Genomic DNA, 19362 nt, shown 5'->3' with positions numbered 1-19362 from the left:
CCAGGTTCCTTGTCCTTCCATGGATTTCTTTCCTTTGGGAACTGTCCCACTTTCTCACTAAATTCTATGCACTAGACTACTTCCCTCGGCCCAGTTTCCTCTATTTTCTGACTTTCTGTAAAGTTGTGGAAGGGAAAGTCACAGAATCCTAGAATCTCAAGGCTCAGTGAATCTCAGATGCTAAAGCTTGTCTAGTTCAACCTCCTCCTATCTGGCGTTTAGGCCTCCTCTAAAGTATTACTGCTCAAGTGTTGTCCAGCCTCATCTTGAACATCTCCCAGACTGGGGAACTCACTACTTATTGGGGCAGCTTGTACCATATTCTGCATACCTCTACATAATAATGTAGTGAGAGGTAAGGCACACAGGCCCCGATCAGGACCAACCCTGTATATGCAGGGCCTCTCTCAGGGCAGGGACCTGTGCAGATGCACTGGTCACATGCCCGCCTGGCCTGATCCTGATGCCAGACTCAATGGGTTTGAATCCCACTATCAAGTTACTTGATCTCACTGTACCTTACTTCCCTCATGTGTAAAATGAAGGTAATCATATCTATTTCACAAACTTGTTTCTGAGAATTAAAGGAGTTACTATGTAATGATGTGCTTAGAACAGTGCCTGGCACAGAGGAAATGCTATCAATTTTGTACCCAATTTATATACCAGGAATAGATAAATATGCTTAGTAATCTCCACGCAAGCCCTTTTGGAACCTGCAGACAGCTCTTGTAGCCTGTGAGCCCGCTCTTCACCTGGAACAAAGTTGCTGGTTCCTGTCACCGCTGCCAGCCACTAAGACCCCAGGCAGGAAAAATCAAAGCCACCACAATGGGCAGATCTGGTTTTGTGGGATCTGATGTTGATGCTTTGGCAGGTGGGGGTGAGGACAGACTCTTCAAGAAGAATATGAAATTAAAGCACGCACACAATGCATTTTTAAAGTGCTGTTGTATGTATCCCAACTCAACTTTCCCACCACAGAATCTTAAAAATGCCTGTGGCCACACCACTACCAGAGAGGAGGAGAAGTTAGAGAGATGAGAGAGAGTGGTTGTAACTGACCATAGTTAAATGCTCTTTTGCAAATGTTAAGAGGACTGATGACCATGGAACACATTCCTAGGGCCCCTCCCAGAGCCTTGGAAGGAAGGGCCTTTGAAGCTTCATGGTGAATCTGACACTGGCCACCACCATAGCTCATGATGTCTGGTCAGATAATAAGGAGAAAAGTAAACAGTCCAAGAAGCAGCAATTCTAACCCTTGAATGTGTTCCCACGGCATCCTCTGCTTGCCCACCAAAAACACTTCTGTCACCTTTCTACCATTACAGTCTCCCAGCAAGACTGTCAGTGCCATGAAGGAGGCCCTGTCTACCCTGTATCCCCAGGGCCTAGCACAGTATCACAAATATGGGAGCCACTTGACAACCATGTGCTGTGAAATAACTTTCAGAATGCCAAGAGCAGAGGGTTGGGGTACAGAGACCACTGCCACCACTAACCTGCTGGGCACCCCAGGACAAGGCCTCCACCCACTGGTTCCTCACCTTGGTCTCTTTTCAGAGACCAGAGTCTTTGTTCATAACACAGCGCTGCCTGCAGAAGCCCACTTCTCCTTGCAGAGACAGCACGATGAGACCATTTTCTTTTTGCTGAGTTTCCCACACACAGAAATCTTGCAGTAGCAGCCTGACTTCAGAGCCCTTCATTTATTATTCATTTATTTCCTTTTAATATCATTTCTGCTGCATTCGAAGGACAAGCCCTAGAACAGGCTTCCCACTTGCAAGTTAACATTGATTCAACCCAGCTACAGAAAATCTTATCTGAGAGTATCCAATTACCAACAGCCAAACAGGCCCAGGGTGCAAAGAACCAACCTGGAGTCAAGACATTCTCTTTCCCATTAACAACGCCCTTTAAACATTCCAACCATTTTCATATTTATCATTTCGTTAAACATTATAACAATCCTCTGAAGAATGGAGCTCAGAGATTATTATCCCCATTTTACAGATAGGGAAACTGAGGCCCAGAAAGGTTGAGTAAGTTGTCCAAGATCAGAGAGCTTATAAGTGGCATAGCTGATGTGAGCCTGGGGCTAACTGACTCTACAGTCCATATATACTCTGTAACTAATCTACAGTAATTCTCCCTTCTACATTCTAAAGATATTTTTTAAATGATTTTAATATCCAGAACATATCTGTAAATTAATTTTGTTCCCAAAGACAAATGAGCTTGAAAAATAGGAAGAAAGGCATGAAAACAAGTTGTAGCTACTCAACACTTTTTGAAATTGACCACATTTCTGTTACTTATCACAATGCTCCCGTCACACTGCACTCTTTCTAGTCTTCAAGCAAGACAGTGCTTTGTAGCCTCATGGCCCTTCTACCTGCTGAGCCTGCTGGTTAGACATTCTTTTCCAGGCTTCTTCCCAGGCTTTGGATAACAACCTGACCTTCATATCTTCAGAGAAACCTCTTTTAACTTCCTCCCCTGACTCTAATGCCAGCCTATTTATTTCCTTCATAGCACCTATTATCATGGTCTTATTTATTTGTTTGCTTGTTTATTGTCTGTTTTTTTTTTTTTTTTCTTCTGGAATGTAAGCTTCCTGAAGGCTAGATCTGGTTTTCTCACCACTACACAGAACTATGCCTGGCACATAGCAGGCATTAGCAGCAAAGGTATTGAATAAGTAAATGAATCCTATTTGCATTTGACCATTATCAAAGCTCACAGTATCTTACTCATAATAACCAAAGCACATATAATAGCCAAATAACCTTACAATAAGCAACTAAAAGGACAGATAACAGCATTCTGTTTTTATTAAGGATGAAAATAAAATAAAAGATAAAATAACCTCCTAGAGAGGTTAAGTGGCTTGCCTGGAGCCACACAGCACCAAGAGATAGAGGTGGGCCTTAAACTCACCTGTGGGGTAGCTTTCTAACTCACTTTCTATAAAAATCTGCTTTCAATCTCTTTCCTTCAGTTTATTCTCACTGCCTTAAAGGTTCTCATAGGTCACTATTTAGCAGTGTGCTGAGCTCCTGGCTCTCTCTCCCTGGAGGGCACAGAGCCATCCACGCCTGCAGTATTTCTTTGAGCTGATATACAGCAAGGGAACGTGACTTAACAGGCTCTCTGGCCTGAAGCTAATCCATGCATGGAAGGTACGCAGGATCCTGTGCAGAAAAGCTGATGAGCCCAAAAACCTGGGTTTGTAGGATTACCAATGAAGACAAGTGTGCAAGTGTCAAAGGACTTTTCTGTATCCCAGAGAGCCAGAAAGGTACAGAGAGGTAGAGATATGCCAGCAATAAAAACTCATGCCAAACTCATGACCTACAAACATGTATGGCCTTGAGATAATAGACCAAGATGCTGTCCCACAGTGGCCTCAGTACCCCAACAGGAGACTGGGGTTCACTCTAATTCAAACTTAGTATTCCCCAAATGACTTGCTATACTCCTGGGCATAGAGAGGCACTTGATAGTTAACTGGACTTAAAAAAGGGCTGAGACAGGGGTTTGAGCATAGTAAAAAATAAAACCAAAAATAAAATAAAACCCAAACTTCACAGCCAATAAGAACAGGAAAGTGTCTCCCACCCTCCCCATAATCCATACATACATCAGAAAAGCTTGAGGCTATCCAATTTTGAAGTAATCTAAACTGGCATTTCTAACTCCTGAATTCAATGGGCTTGAAAAGATTTTCCCCAAAAAGTGGTGTTGGAAAGAGACGATGTTACCAGCTTTGCATTCTGTGCAGATGTACATTCAAGCCAACCAAGAAGGCAAGCAACCTACTGTCTGCTATTACTACTGCGTCTCTATTTTATAAAATAGAGGATGCATTATACCAACTTGGAAAGATGTCCGCTCAGGATCAGTAACACGTAGCTTTTTGAAAAACACTACTCTCTCCTCATTTTCCCTTGGACAGGTAAAAATTTCAACCACAGGAACAAGTCTGTGGACCAGTGATTGGAATCACAGCTCCAGCCAATTTCTCTCATCTATATATAAGGACAAGAAGACCTAGGGAGGCCAGGCAGCCGACATTCACAAAGCTTGTTGGTGGCAGGCCCTCAGAAGCTGCAGGGGCCCGCCTTGTCTGGTGTATGCCTTGACACCTCTGTGAAGTCACATGCACAAAATATGTCAAATAAGCTTGACTTTCTTTTATTTACCAAATGGTACATCTGCTCTTCCTAGGCTAGGTCAGACCCCAGGACGGGCCTGGGCTCCAGAACGAGTAAGAATTATGACCTGGATTAGATTCAAGGTCACTGACCTTTGGTTTACTTCAGAAACTGCCAGTAAGCGGTGCAGAGTAAGGGCACAGGAGGAACGGATGCTGTGGGCACACACAGCTCCTCTCTGACTTGTGTCTTCTCAGAGGCACATCTTGGGCCCAGGAATGTAGGTGGTCCCATGCAAGAGAGGCTCACAAGTCTGAGAACCACAGAACTGTGGGCTGGTTACCTGCTATCTCTCTAGCCCCATCACATCTAGAAAACAACTTCAAAGACCATAAAGCTGCTACTCATAAGCCAGACACAGAAGCCTATGGTGCAGATTTGGGGACTTGAAAGTCTTGCTGCCTACCAAGGGGCAGTGTCCCCTTATCTGTGCCCTGTGCTACGGGGCCCAGGAATTATCTACTTGTGTCCACTTAGGGCTTCTACAGGCAGGCCCAGTGATTGCTGTCCACAATCTCCACACTCCCTAACTAGTAAACCCCCTGGGGACAGGAACTTATGTTTTTATTTTAAACTTAGCATTCCCCAAATGACACGATATACTGGCATATCGTGCCTCCTGGGCATAGGGAGGCACTTGACAGTCAAACGGATTAAAGAGAGGTTTGAGACAGGAATTTGAGCATCACATTAGGTGCCTACCTGAGACTTTTTCTGGGTCAGAGAGCTTTGGGTACACAGGATTATAGTATTTAAAACCGGGATAGCTGATCAATAGTGAGGTTCCACCCCAACATTAGTCTATTCACAACACAAAAAAGTTTATTATTAGAATATGGAAATTCCAATAATGGGAACACTGCCTTTTTTCCACTGGACTGAGGATTCCTTGAGGGTGAGACTTGTGTTTTACTCATCTCTGCATTTTTCAAATGTGCCCAGCATGGAGACTGACACAGAGTAGGGCTCCACAGATGGCTGTTGGACCAAACTAAGTTATCACAGATGTCTGCTTCTTCAATGTACCCTGACAAACCCTGTCATTCATTCATTCATTCACTTTGTTTATCAAAAGCTCTATATATGCCAGGCACTGTGCCAGAAAGTAGGGATACTATGGGAGGAGTAAGACTGTTCTGGTCTCCAATTTCATGGAACTTACATTCTTTGTACGGAAGATTAAATCCAATAGTTATACAAACAATCACATTGTTTTAATTATATTAAATAATCTAAAAGAGATTACTTACAGCCTACTACCAGAGTAGATAAGGGATTAACTCTAGATATGGTTTAGTGCAGGAATTTTAATCACACTAAAATAAAACTTCAACTTAGTTGGCACAGATGATTTAGTAAAGCCCAGGAGTTTATTAGGTGATCATAACACCACAGTGTACAGAGACCACCAATATAGGAAACGTAAGTACCTTCCTCCCCTGGTTCTCTAGTGTTTAGCAAAAGAAATGAAAACAAAAACTAACCAAAATGCAATCAATCCCACATTACCAGAGAAGAAACAATTCCTAACAATACAAAAAGACTGAGACCCAACCTCTATTTCCAGCAGTGTGGTAGAATACCCTGGCCAAACCACTAGGTGAAAACAATGAAAAGGGCAAAACCAAAACCAAAACCAATATCACATTTTTAAAACGCATGGACAAACTTGCAAGAAAGTAAGAAATAATCAGAAACCAAAAACCAAATGAAAACAAGAACCCAGAGTTAAGCAGAGAACTGAAATGGGCTTTCATTTTGAGGGCATTTACTAAACCAGGTTAACCTGAGTGTGGATTTGCACATCCTCTTAGAACATAGGACACAGAGAACAACGCCCAGTGTCCACACAAGATGGGAGTTTGGCAGGAGTTCACTCAATACCACCACCCACATATAATTGGGGCTCCCTACATCCTTAGTATAAGAATGAGTGAGAAATAAATCCCCCAATTCTGGCAAAGAGTAAGTGGGATGGGAAGGAATCTCTCTTGAGAATTTATTACTATGCTAGCTCTCATACAGGTTTTTGGTCCATAGTCAGAGTACCTGGGAGATCTGACAAACTTCAAGCTGAAAATTTAATGTAAAGTGATCTCACTAGGCACACAGCAGAAGCAAATGCCAATCCTTCCTGGAAGAATCTGCCTTTACCCAGCCCTTGAAGGATACCCAGAGAAAAGTTTCCAAGAAATATGAGTTCATATACACATGCATACATGGGCAACTAATTTTTGACAAAGATGCAAAAGTAATTAATAGGGAAATGATGGTCTACTCAACCAATGATACCAGAACAATCGAATATCAGTAGAAAAACAAAAACTTTGATCCATACTTTATACCACTGTGGTAGACCATTCTTGCATTGCTATAAATAAATACCTGCGACTGGGTAATTTATAAAGACAAGAGGTTTAATTGGCTCATGGTTCTGAAGGCTTTACAGGAAGCATGGTGCTGGCATCTGCTTGGCTTTTAGGGAGGCCTAAAAACCACAAATTAGGCAGTCGAGTTTCCCACATTTGGGGAAATTGCAGGGGTCAGCACATCCGGAGTGCAATGGATAAACCTCGCCCTGGGAAAACCACCTTCGTGATCATGGTATCTCCCCTGCCAGGTAAGTATACCTAAAAGCTTACAATCAGGAAGCTTACAATCATAGTGGAAGGTGGAGGAGCAGGCACATCACATGGAGAAAGTAGGAGTGAGAGAGAATGGGGGGAGGGGAGATGCCATGCACTTTTAAACAACCAGATCTTGCAAGAACTCACTATCATGAAGACAGCACCAAGCCATGAGGGATCCACCTCCATGATCCAAAACACCTCCCACCAAGCCCCACCTCCAGCATGGGAGATTACAGTTCAACATGAGATTTCAGTGGGGAAACATATCCAAACTATATCAACCCCATACAAAAATTAACTCAAAATTGATCATAAATCCAAATGTAAAGTCTAAACTTACAAAACATCTAGGAGAAAACATAAGAAAAAAAAGGCTTGGAACTTTCAGAGAGGCAAAGACTTCTTAGATACAACACCAAAAGCATGATACATAAAAGAACAAACTGATAAATCAAACTGCATCAAAATTTAAAACTTCTGCTTTTCAAAAGACACTATTAAGAGAATAAAAGACAAGCCACAGGCTGGAAAAAAAATACTGCAAAAACGTATCTCTGATAAAAGACTTGTATATAGAATATGAGGGACTCTCAAAATTCAATAATGAGAAATCAACAACCAAATTTTTTAAACGGGCAAAAGGTATTAACAGACACATCACAAAAAAAGATATACAGAGGGAAACAAGCATGCAAAAAGATGCTCGACATCATTGTTCCTTAGAAAAATATAAATTAAAACTGCATTGAGATATCACCACACACCTATAAGAAGGCTATAATTTAAAAGACTGATCATATTAAGTATTGACAAGGATGTGGTAAAACTGAAACTCTCATATACTGCTGCTGGGAATGTAAAATGGAGTCACCACAGTTAAATATACACATAATCAAGCTATTCTACTCCTAGGTGTTTACACAAGAGAAATAAAAGCATATGTCCAACACAAAGGCTTGTACATAAATTTCACAGTAACTTTGTAATAGCACAAAATTGGAAATAACCCACAGGTCCATCAACAGGTAAATGGAAAAGTAAACTGTGGTATAACTACACAAAGAAACATTATTTCTCAATAAAAAGGGAGCAAACTACTGATACATGCTACATAGATGAATCTCAAAACAATCATGGTCACTGAAAAAAGCAAGTTTTTTTTTTTTAAAGTACTTACTGTATGATTCCATTTGTATAAAACTCTAGAAAATACAAACTAATCTATAGTGACAGAGGGCAGTGATTGCCCAGGATTAGAAGAGAGGCAGGAGGGATAAGAGGGAGAGGTTACAAATGCAAAGGGACAAGAGGAAATTCTGGGGAATGATGGATATAATCATTTTCTTGAGGTGGTGATGTTTTCACGGGTTTATAGATATGCTTAAATTTACAAAATTGAACACTTTAAACATGTGCAGTTTAATTTATGTCATTTATATGGCAGTAAAACTACTTTTAAAAATCTACGTTATAGTGAAAGTACAGAACACTAAAAACAGAGATAAAATCTTAAAAGTAGTCAGATAAAAGACAGATGTCATTTACAGCAATAATCATTAGATGACCCCTGACTTCTCTGCAGCTATAATGGAAACCAGAATGCAGTAGAATATATTGAATGTAGTGAGAGTAAACACTGTCAACCAGAATCATATACCCAGCAAGAACAGGAGGGAAATAATATTCTCAAACAAACACTGAGAGTTGGTTATCAAGAGCCCTTTGCTGAAGGAAATTTAAAAGGATAAGCTTCATGCAGAAGAAAAGTGATTCCACTTGGAAGGTCTGTAGAAAACAGTAATACTACAGTCTTAGGAAATTAAAAAATAGAACTAAAATATATGACAACCATAGCATATAGGTCAAAGTATGGTGATCGAAGCTGATAAGCTAAGTTCCCTGTATCAGCTATTAAAAACTCATAGTTTTAGATTCAAGAATGCATTTTAAATTTCTTAGTTAACTATTCAAAGTGGAGAAACAATACAAAACTCTTTTAGCAGAAGAGAAGGAAAAAGTAAAATGAGAAAAAAATCCAAAAGAAGACAAGAAAGGAGAGGAAAAGGAACATTAAAAAGTGAGACAAAAAGAAAATCCAAAGGACGATGGCAGAACTAATCCTCCATTAAAATGTGAACTTTGGCTGCACATGGTGGCTCACACCTTTAATCCTAACACTTTGGGAAGCCGAAGTAAGAGGATTGCATGAGCTCAGGAACTCAAGACAAGCCTGGGCAACATAATGAGACCTCATCTCAACAAAAGATAAAAATTGAAAAAACAAATTAGCCAAGTGTGGTGGTGCATTCTGTAGTCCTAGCTACTCAGGAGGCTGAGGTTAGAGGACTACTTGAGCCCAGAAGGTTGAGGCTGCAGTGAGTCATTATCATTCCAGCCTGGGTGACACAGTGAGACCCTGCCTTGAAAAAAAAAGGGGAGGTGGGGGCCAGGCGTGGTGGCTCACTCCTATAATCCCAGCACTTTGGTATTACAGGTGGATTGCTTGAGGTCAGGAGTTCAGGCCCAGCCTGGCCAAAATGGTGAAACCCTTTCTCTACTAAAAATACAAAACATTAGCCAGGTGGGGTGGTGCACACCTGAAGTCCTAGCTACTCAGGAGGCTGAGGCAGAATTGCTTGAACCCAAGAGGCAGAGGTTGCAGTCAGCCAAGATCATGCTACTGTATTCCAGTCTGGGAGACAGAGCAAGCCTCCATCTCAAAAAAAAAAAAAAAAAAAAAAAAAAAAATGAAATGAGCTCTTCTTGTGGACAGAGACTGTGTTCTGTTGTCTGTTACCCACTGTATCTTCAGTATCTACCACAATGTCTGGCACATATCAGATACTCGATAACTATCAAATGACTGTTTATAGAATGAATAAATGTTTGGATGAATGAATGGTAAATGAATGAATCTGGTTAGCTTAATGAATGAATAAATGCATGTACAAATAGTATAAAACTTCATTTTAGCCAAAAGTTTCTGCCTTCTCCAGGAACCACCTCATTTATCAGAATTAGCCAACAAATTACAAGCTGGACAAATTGAGTTTCTTTCTTCTCCCTGGCTACAACTGAGAGCAATGAAGTATGCAAAATACAGATGGTCAAGGAAGAAGGAGGAAGCAAGAGACTGGGTCAAATTAGTCCCAGATTATAGAAAAATTGATAGAATAAAAATGATGAATGGGGAAGCTGGCTACTACTTTTGGATTATGTATTTATCCCTTCTTGTCCATTTCTGTGGCTAATGCCCTAGGTGGGGGCCCCAATACCTATAGTGGGGACCACAAGATCCCTGACTGTTCTCTGCACCTCCTCTACCTCCTTGTCCTTCTGGGACACACAACCTTCTATAATATTTCCCCTCCCCATTGCTCAAATGCTTCAGTGGATCACTATTGCCTCTGGAATCAAATTCAAATTTCTGAGCCCAAAGTTCAAGGCCTCTTGAGAGTAGATTTTAATTCCCTTTTCTCTCACTGTTCCCCTTGAGGAAAATAAGGCTTTAGTCAACAGTTTCCAGGACCATTCCCACCTCTGTGACCTTGCTTATGCTGCTTCCTCCAATATTTTTTTTTTTTTTTTTGTGAGACAGGGTCTTGCCCTGTCACCCAGACTGGAGTGTAGTGGCGTGATCTCAGCTCACTGCAACCTCTGCCTCCCAGGCTCTGGTGATCCTCCTGCCTCAGCCTCCCGAGTAGCTGGGATGACAGGCCTGCACCACCATGCATGGCTAACTTGTATATTTTTAGTAGAGATGAGGTTTTACCATGTTGGCCAGGCTGGTCTCAAACTCCTGACCTCAGGTGATCTACCCGCTTCGGCCTCCCATGGTGCTGTGACTACTGCACCCGGCCTGCTCCCTCCAATTGTTATTCCCTTTCTGTCATCTTTGCTGCTGAGGTTATGAACATCCTTCAAGGCCCAGCTCAAATGCTAACTCCTTCATAGTGCTTTCTGGTACAAAGCCAAAAACAAATGTTCACTTCTTACTCCACAATGCTCTGTTTATAACTCACTTATAGTTCCTTAATACAGTCTCCCTTATGCTATATTTGGGAGGCAATTTAAGGCAAAGGTTAAGGATGTGGCCTTCGAAGTCAGACAGTATTGGGATTGAATCCAGCTCCCCCATGCCCTAGCTGTATAAACTGGGGAAGTTACTTAACTTCTCTAAGCCTCAGTTTCTACATCTGCCAAATGAGGACAATCTACCTCAGAGGGTTGTTCTGAGGATTATCAAGCCAGTAAAGCAGATCATGCAAGCAATAATGATTAGTATTAATATGCATGTTTTAGGCCTCTCCCTCCACAGATGTGGGCCTCCTGAGAAGAGTGTCCATGTCTGATTATGTCTATACCTTTCTTTCCATCTCTCCTAGCACCTAGTATGGTGCCCTACACAGTGTTTTTCTCGAATTATGCAAAATAATATCCAAATTAAGAGTTAATATGATAAATATTCATGTTGGTACCACATTCAGGTTCCACAGGATTCTTAAGGTTTACTACATTTGTTAATTTCAATGTCTTACTTATCCCTGGAAACCCCATATGCTCCAGACTTTCCCAGAGGATACTGATACCTTATTAGGAAAACAAAAAAGCAAGGCACAGACTGGGAGAATTTATTCAGAAAACATATAACAGACAAAAGACTTGTAGGCAGAATATGTAAACCATTCTTGGCTGGGCTTGGTGGCTCACGTCTGTAATCCCAGCACTTTGGGAGGCTGAGGTGGGTGGATCACGAGGTCAGGAGTTCAAGACCAGCCTGACCAACATGGTGAAACCCTGTCTCTACTACAGATACAAAAATTAGCTGGGTGTGGTGGCGGGTGCCTGTAATCCCAACTACTCAGGGGTCTGAGGCAGGAGAATTGCTGGAATCCGGGAGGCAGAGGTTGCAGTGAGCCGAGATTGTGCCACTGCACTCCAGCCTGGGCAACAGAGCAAGACTCCATCTCAAAAAAAAAAAAAATTTTTTTTTTAAACTCAATAAAGCAATCCAATTTAAAAATGGCAAAAAATTTTAACAGACATTTCACAAAAGACATAAAATGGCCAATAAACATGTGAAGAGATGCTCTTCATGGGAGCATGTAAATTTCATGTAAGACATGAAGATTTCACTTCTTCACAAATACCAGAATGGCTAAAATTAAAGACTGACCATTCTAAGTGTTGGTGAGGATGCTGAGCAGCCAGAACTCTTATACACTGATGGTGGGAATGCAACATGATACCAATCATTCCATTCCTAAGTATTACTCAAGAAAAACAAAAACGTATACATACACAAAGACTTCTACACAAATGTTCATAACAACTTTATTTGTAATAACCCAAATAAAGCTAGAAACAATCCAAATGTCCATCAACAGGTAAATGAATAAATGAATTACAGTCTATCCATGTAATGGTCTACTACTCAGCAATAAAGAATACGCTGTTGATACATACGAGAACATGGATGAATGTCAAAAATCATCATGCTGAGCAAAAAGAGCCAGACGAAAAGAAACACATACTATATGATTCCTTCAATACAGATTTCTAGAAAATGTAAACTCATTCAGAAAGACAGAAAGCAGGTATGTGGTTATCAGGAGACGCAGAGAGGAATAGGTTACAAAGGGGCACAAAGAACCTTTTGGAGGTGATAGAAAAGTTCATTCTATTGCTGTGATGATGGCTTCAAAGGTTTACACATATGTTAAAATTGATCAAGTTGCATACTTTTAAAATGTGCAGTTTATTGTAATTCAAATATACTTTAATTAAGCTTCATGGGAAAAAAAGTATCAATACTTAAAAAAAAAGAAAAAAACTTTAAACAAACAAGCAGGCAGTCCACTGGCAAATTAAGCAAAGCCTCAAGTTGGTCTGAAAGCTGCTACTGGAAGTGTGGTGCCAGCATAAAGAGTGGCAGGAAGGCCAAGAAGCAGGAAGCTAGGCAGACAGGCCTCAAGTCACACTGGGGAGTACTCTCAATGTGCCTTGGAGATGACTGGCTTTTTGAGGTTGCCTTCGTGGCAAAACTAATTTATTCAGTGCCCAAGTGCTGGCAGTCCAATACTTAGAGCCTGAGACAGATGTCAGGTTGCATTCCTGTGGCTTTTTTTCTTTTCCTGTGTTCACTGTGAAAGTGATTTCTGGATGCCTGTAAGCTTTCACCCAAAAGCAGGCTTGTAATAGTGAAATTTCAGGCATGGCCAGAGGCCTAAAGACACAGATCCTTGGGGGATAGGAGCAGCCGAGCTTTAGAATGTCTCTAGGCAGGAGCTGTGTAGAATGTGCAGACTGAGTAAGGCACAACACAGGGGCACCCTAACCCCTGAAGCAGTACAGGGAGGATACCCCTCACCCCAGAGCCCCTGGGAGGCAGAATTCCCTGCTCCAGTCCTACAGGAAGTAAGAGGCCTTCCCAGGGCTCCCTTCATCAGATGTTATTTTAAGAGAAGAGCTAAAAAAATGAAATGTCAGTGGAGCTATGTACCCTGATTCTAGCCCTATTCTGATATATTACCTTGCAGTGGGTCTATCTAGAAGTCCCAGTGTCCTGACTTGCCCATCTGTTGAATGGGAGGATAATCCCTACCTATTTCTTTTTTCTCACTTGTGAAGGGCAAAAGTGCGCATAACCCTGAGAATCCTAGAACAGAGCGGTCAAACTGGCAGGCCACAACCAAGACCCTGCAGGCACAGATGGCTTTATTTGGCCTGATGATATTTAAAACTCAGGAGCATCCATATTTTTAAAAATCCACAAGTCTTGATCTGGCCTTGCTGGACCCACATTCCCAAGCAATTGGCTGGAGCTGAGTAACGAGCCCCACATGACTCATTCAGGTCACTGGCTTGGCCCTGTGGGCATCTGGCTTTGCCCCATAGTCCATCAGAAAGGTACCCGGACTTCATCTACTCCAGACCGCCCCTCACCCAGGACATTCTGTGACGGCCCCATCAGATGGCTCCAGCTTTGAACATTTCTCTTGCTATGGGAACTCATTGCCTTTTAAAAATGCTTATTTGCAGGATTCCATTTGCTGGAAAGTTCTTCCTCATATTCCAGTGGAAGGTCTTTCCTGGTAAATTCCACCCTCAGATCCAGGTAAGCCTCCCCACCCCTATTTCAGCACTTCAGGCATTTACAGCCACTGAGTTCCTCTTTGGAAACCCAAACGCCCAGTTTCTTCAGCCCTTCCCTTGAGTCACAATTTCCTGATCCCTTGGTGTCCTAGCGCTTTCCTTTGAACAAGCTCCACTTTATCTGTGTCAAATGTGGGTTCTTCCTTCCCATTTCTGTCCCAGAGAGCAGGCTGAATTAATTAGTAACTCATGTTCCTGCATGGAGGCTCTCTGGTGGGCTTCAAAGGGAGGCAGTGTCACTGAGTACTATAAGCAACAGTAAATATGTTGTCAGTTTTAGTCTCAACATCCCAAATGATAAAAATAGATCTCATGGCATCAGACAGGATAATTCATCTTCTCTAAAACTCATTTCCAAAACAAAAATGAAGCATCAGGGATTCCCATGTTTAAAAAATTATGTATGTCTTGGAGTGAAAGTAATTGTTAAAAAATAAGTAGTCCATACTCTGAGGCTAAGAACTTTTTATGGAAAGGAAATAAACAACATGTGAAGATTCACCAGATCAGATCTGTTTAGGACAAAGGTTAAAACAAAGACAAAAAGTCTCTCTCCTACGCCTCCCATGGTTTTCTCGACAGTCTACTTTGTGGGAGCGGAAAAAGCATTGGGTGTTCATGTCATCTCACAAATGAAATATCTCTCTCTCTCTCTCTCTCTCTGAAATCTCTCTCTCTCTCTCTCTGTGTGTGTGTGTGTCTGTGTGTCTGTGTGAGAGAGAGAGAGAGAGAGAGAAAGAGAGCTTGAGATCTTACAGATGTCACTATTTATCTCTGGATCAGTTACCTGTTTTGTAAAATGCATTATAATCATCTGGGTGTGCACTTTGTTAAACATGCAGATTCCCGGGGCTACCCATAGAAATTCTGAATCTGGATTGCTGAAGTGGGACCAGGAAGCCATTGGTTGGCAAGTGCCCAGGTGATTCTGATACACGGGTTTCTGAGTCTGGTGGTAATAGCCCACGTCCATTCCTCCATCCATTATTTGGCATGCATTGTGTGGCAGGAGGTATGCTAGGTGTTGGGGGATAGAACAGTAACAGGTCACACGGGCACAGCCTGAAAGGAGCTCATGCATCTGTAGGGTAGGTGAGGGGAGGCTGCCAAGGACATGGATGACTGTCCTGGGATACAGCTAGGACCAAGACATCCATAAGCACAGACACCACAGGAACCCACTTGGGCTGAGGAAGGCAGGGTGGTCAGGGAAGGCTTGCTGGGGGAGGTGATGTCTCAGTAGACACCTAAAGCATGCAGAGGACCTGGCCAGGAAGGCCAGGTAGAGCACGTGTCTGGGGAGTAGATGGGCTACACTGGGAGCCAAAGGTGAGCAGGAGGGAGAGCCAGGGACTATGGCTAGAGATGCAGTGAGGATCCAGAGCAGCAGGGCCTGAGCAGACACAGCAAGAACCTGGATTTTATCCTAAAGGCTAGGGGAGCCAGGGAAGGGCTCTGGGCAGGGTAGGGACATGACCAGATGTGTTTTTGGAAAGGTCACTCTGGTTGCTGTTGGTAGACTACACTGCAGGGAAAAGAAAGGACACAGGAAAACAGAAGAAGAGGCTTCAATAAAGACTTAATACTAGAGGTGACCAGTATGGTGAATGGCCTTGACTCTCGAGGAAAGCCAAGGCCATGTCTTCTTATCCCAGGTTCCACAAGTAGGATTACCTTTTCCTTGCTGGAGAAACTTGGGTGTTACAGAATAGGAACTTCTTCCTATGTATATGCTGTCCCCGCAGTTCTATCTGGGCTGCTTGTTTCTCATACTCAGAAAGGAAAATGGGACCTGCCAGTTGGTTTTAAGGTATTAAGTAACAAAAAGCAAGATGGTTCTAGAAATGGCTCAGAAGAGAAACACCTCTCATGCTTACCCTTTGGTAATATAAATACTATCTTAATAATAACTTACTTGGGGTTAGCACTCCACAGTTTACAACACTTTGATCGCCACACCTTTTAAGACTCCCATTATGCCTGTGAAATAAATATTCCCATTCTAGAGAGGAGGAAACCAAGGCCCTGAGGGCTTGAGCAACTGGTGCAAGGTCACAGAGAGAGCTGGAAACAGCACAGAGGCTGGAATTCATTCCACGGCTCTTTATTGCTATTGATTCCCGAGCCCAGGGGACTATAATTAATTAAAACATCTCTCCTCAGCACTGGAGACAGCAAACTAGAGAATTCAATGAGAATGATCTGCCCAGTGTGGAAATGTTTCATCTTGAAGTCCTGGGAGGGCTTTTAAAATGAGAGAGGGACCTATGAGGTAGGGAGGGAGGAGATGCCGCAGGCTTGTTAGGGAAGGTCAACCGTGCCTGAAAATGCCCACTCCATGAAGGCGGAGGCTGTGTATCCAAGCCCTTCTCTGCTCTTGGGAGGTGGGAATAATCCTGGTCTCAGTTGAATAGGAGTGCCCGGGCTGGGGTGGGGAAGCAAGTTGGCGGGAGAAACAGAAGGAAGAAACCACGTGGAATGCTTCCCTTTCTTCTGTCCCTATCCCAACATTTTATCCAGGTCCAATCAGGAAGTTAAACTGTACAGTTTATTTACAGAAAGTAAAACAGTCTCCAAACACCACTGTTACCAAAAATTAATAGCTATTTTTGAGCTCTTACAATGTGCAAGGCACGAGCCCTCTCTATACCATCTCCCACTTACTCTTTAGCATAAGTCTTAAGCATTGTCCTTAAGGTCCACATGGCTGTTACAAATGACAAACCAAGATTCAACCCAGGCCTTTCTGACTGCAGGGACTGAGCTGCCCTGCTTGAGAGGGCAGGGCCCCCTCACCACACTTGTTTTGGTGACAGGAGTGTGGAGGGGAAGAGGGATGCATCTGACTCTGTGGATGTGGGAACTTTTGTTGATTTTAATTCATTTGGGAGGCAAGCTGGAACTCTCCATTTGTTCCACCACCTGCTTTCTTGGGATGAGAAAGGAGGGAACAGATATACCAGCAGACAGGGACACAGTACTGAAGAGTGAAAGAGCTCAGGTAACAGTTCCACAGAGAAGAGGCAGCAGAACCTCAAATTCCCACAGCACTCAAGTGCCCCCAATCACCTTCCCACTGCCTCTCTTGCCCCTCACAACAAACCATGTGAGGCAGGAAGGGAGATGTAAAATTCCCATTTTCCACAAGAGAAGCGTGATCTGCTAGGGGTCACGGAACACATAGATCTTGGAGCTCCATGGGCATCTCTCAGAGGGCAGACAAGGCTTTAGGTGGAAGCCACTGTAGTGCACAAAAATTGGGAAGGGTGGGAGTAGAGTCAGAGAGGTCTAGCCAGACAGAGAGGGTGGAAGAGAGATCTAGTGAAAGGAGGAGGGAGGAAGTGGGGGCTGCCTGACCTCAGAGGAAGAGGGATGATCTAATTTATCATCCTAGGCTTTCAGGAGCTGCTGGAGTGATTTTTACGGGCAAATTGCCCAACAAACCTTTAAGCACGCAGGAAACAACTGAACATGAGGTAAAAGGTAACAACAATCTTATAATTAAAGCAGGAGGTCCTGGGGTTGGGCAGAGGGAAGAATTTCTCACTCTGGAGGATAGGAGAGGAGAATTGTTTTTTTTTTCATAAGTTGATACAATCTACAAGAGAAAAATCTGCAAGGGTCTACTCACAAGTAAAAAGCAATTGCTGAGACATAACATGAAAATATAAATGTTGTTGCCAACAGGTAGGCCTTCTTGTGCAAATACCATCTTGTTACACAGTCCACCTGGAACATAACCTAATGAATAAACAATGATGGACTCAAAGAAGTTCCCAAACAACTGAGGAATGCCAGTTCCATGTTCTCTGAAAAGCTGGTACGTTTTCAGTGAGTGAAGTCTTTCAATTGGTAAGACCTAGAGGTACATTTTATGATTATAAATTTCTAATTTTCAAATTAATAACATTTATTTACTATAAAGTTAACCAATGAGGACAATGAGGCTGTTCTGATCAACACAAATAATTTGAGCTCGGGAATTGGAGACAACAGCTTGCAGCTCACATCTGCCTAAAAGTACAGTTTTCTGCTTGGTTTTAGTGCCCAGTGCTAAAAAAAATCTTTTTAATTTAATGGAGAGTAGATGCTGATGAATAAGTAGATACGTTTTTTAAAAAAAAAACACAGCCTGCCCTATAATCTCAAGATTATCTTCAATTAAACAGATGCTGAAAGAATAAGCTGGTGACCTACAACATGTAAAAATGCAGTATATAACACATGTGAGTATTTTTTAAAAACATTATTACAACCTTAAAAAGAGCTAACAGAATTTGAAACAATGTAAACACTGAAGCACCCACATGGACTTCCAGAGACAGTTTGTAAAGTGCTGGCTGCAATAATCTCCGAGATCCTCCCTCTCCATGACATCTTGAACAGAAAGCAGTGAAAACGTCAGTGGCAGAAGCTGGCATGAAACAAACAGGTTTCCTCTCCACTTCAGAGGGGAAAGAGAGGAGAGAAGAAGAGAAGATAACAATTACCGCCACAAACTACCTTTTGAGATAAATCTTTATACACCTAAAGCTAGATACACCACCAGCTAAAAAAGAGAAAGGTATGCAGATGCTCAGAGCTAAGAGGGTCCTGCCAAGTCCTCCTCCTGCCCCAGGGCTGAAGCCTTAGCTCTTCTAATAACGCAGTAGCTTCTACTACGGAGAACACCAGATCCCTTGAACCAGCAATTCAAACACTTTGGAGACTGGCTAACATACTTGCAGCAGTGATGCATTCAGACGGCAGAGCTGCACAATGCATGCCGTGGCACGTTTATTCATTTTTAACCGTGACAGTATTCTTTTGCTGTCTATCTTCAGGAGAAGGAAAATCACCATTATATCTTAGATCTAGAAGAACTAAAAGGCGGGGATGATTAGGAAAAAGAAGAAAAGACAGGTGGTGACCTCCACATCCCCGGAGCTATTCAAGCTAATACCTAGATAACACCTTTGAAGGCAACTATAGAGAAGACTCCTCTCCAGGGTGAGATGTCGTACTAAATGATTCTTAAGGTTCCCTTCCAACTCACACTCTGTTTCTAAAAATAAAAGCAACCTTTTAAAATTAATTTTTAAAAATCACACAAGTTATACATATATGCACTCATATCTCAGTACCAACAACAGCATAATGGAATTTACAAAGCATTTTTCCCATGTGTATTTTCTCAGTTAATCATTGCCACAGCCCTGCAACATAGCTATTACTGTTATTATCCCCATTTCAGAAGTGGGGCAGGGGCTCTGAATTTAAGTAATTGCTCTGAGGTTAGGCAGTTGGGAGAGTAGAAATTGCTGACAGCTCTAGGTTTCCCTCTGACATTTTTCCTCCTCCTCTTCCCTTATCTT

At 42.3% G+C, this 19362-nt stretch overlaps 1 protein-coding gene and 1 pseudogene across 4 annotated transcripts in view; both read right to left on the bottom strand.

Annotated features, from left to right (window-relative positions):
• Window positions 1–19362, bottom strand: part of GALNT10 (polypeptide N-acetylgalactosaminyltransferase 10) — a 230473-nt gene that overhangs the window by 187017 nt on the left and 24094 nt on the right. The window lies entirely within an intron of this gene.
• On the bottom strand, window positions 6702–6851 carry LOC135270681 (U1 spliceosomal RNA; annotated as a pseudogene).

The sequence above is a fragment of the Aotus nancymaae genome, unplaced genomic scaffold (assembly GCF_030222135.1).
Source record: "Aotus nancymaae isolate 86718 unplaced genomic scaffold, 86718_ANA_hifiasm-v0.15.2.pri h1tg000064l_1, whole genome shotgun sequence".
NCBI lineage: Eukaryota > Metazoa > Chordata > Mammalia > Primates > Aotidae > Aotus > Aotus nancymaae.
Note: the sequence above shows the minus strand (reverse complement) of the source record. Positions and strands in the feature narration are given on the sequence as shown.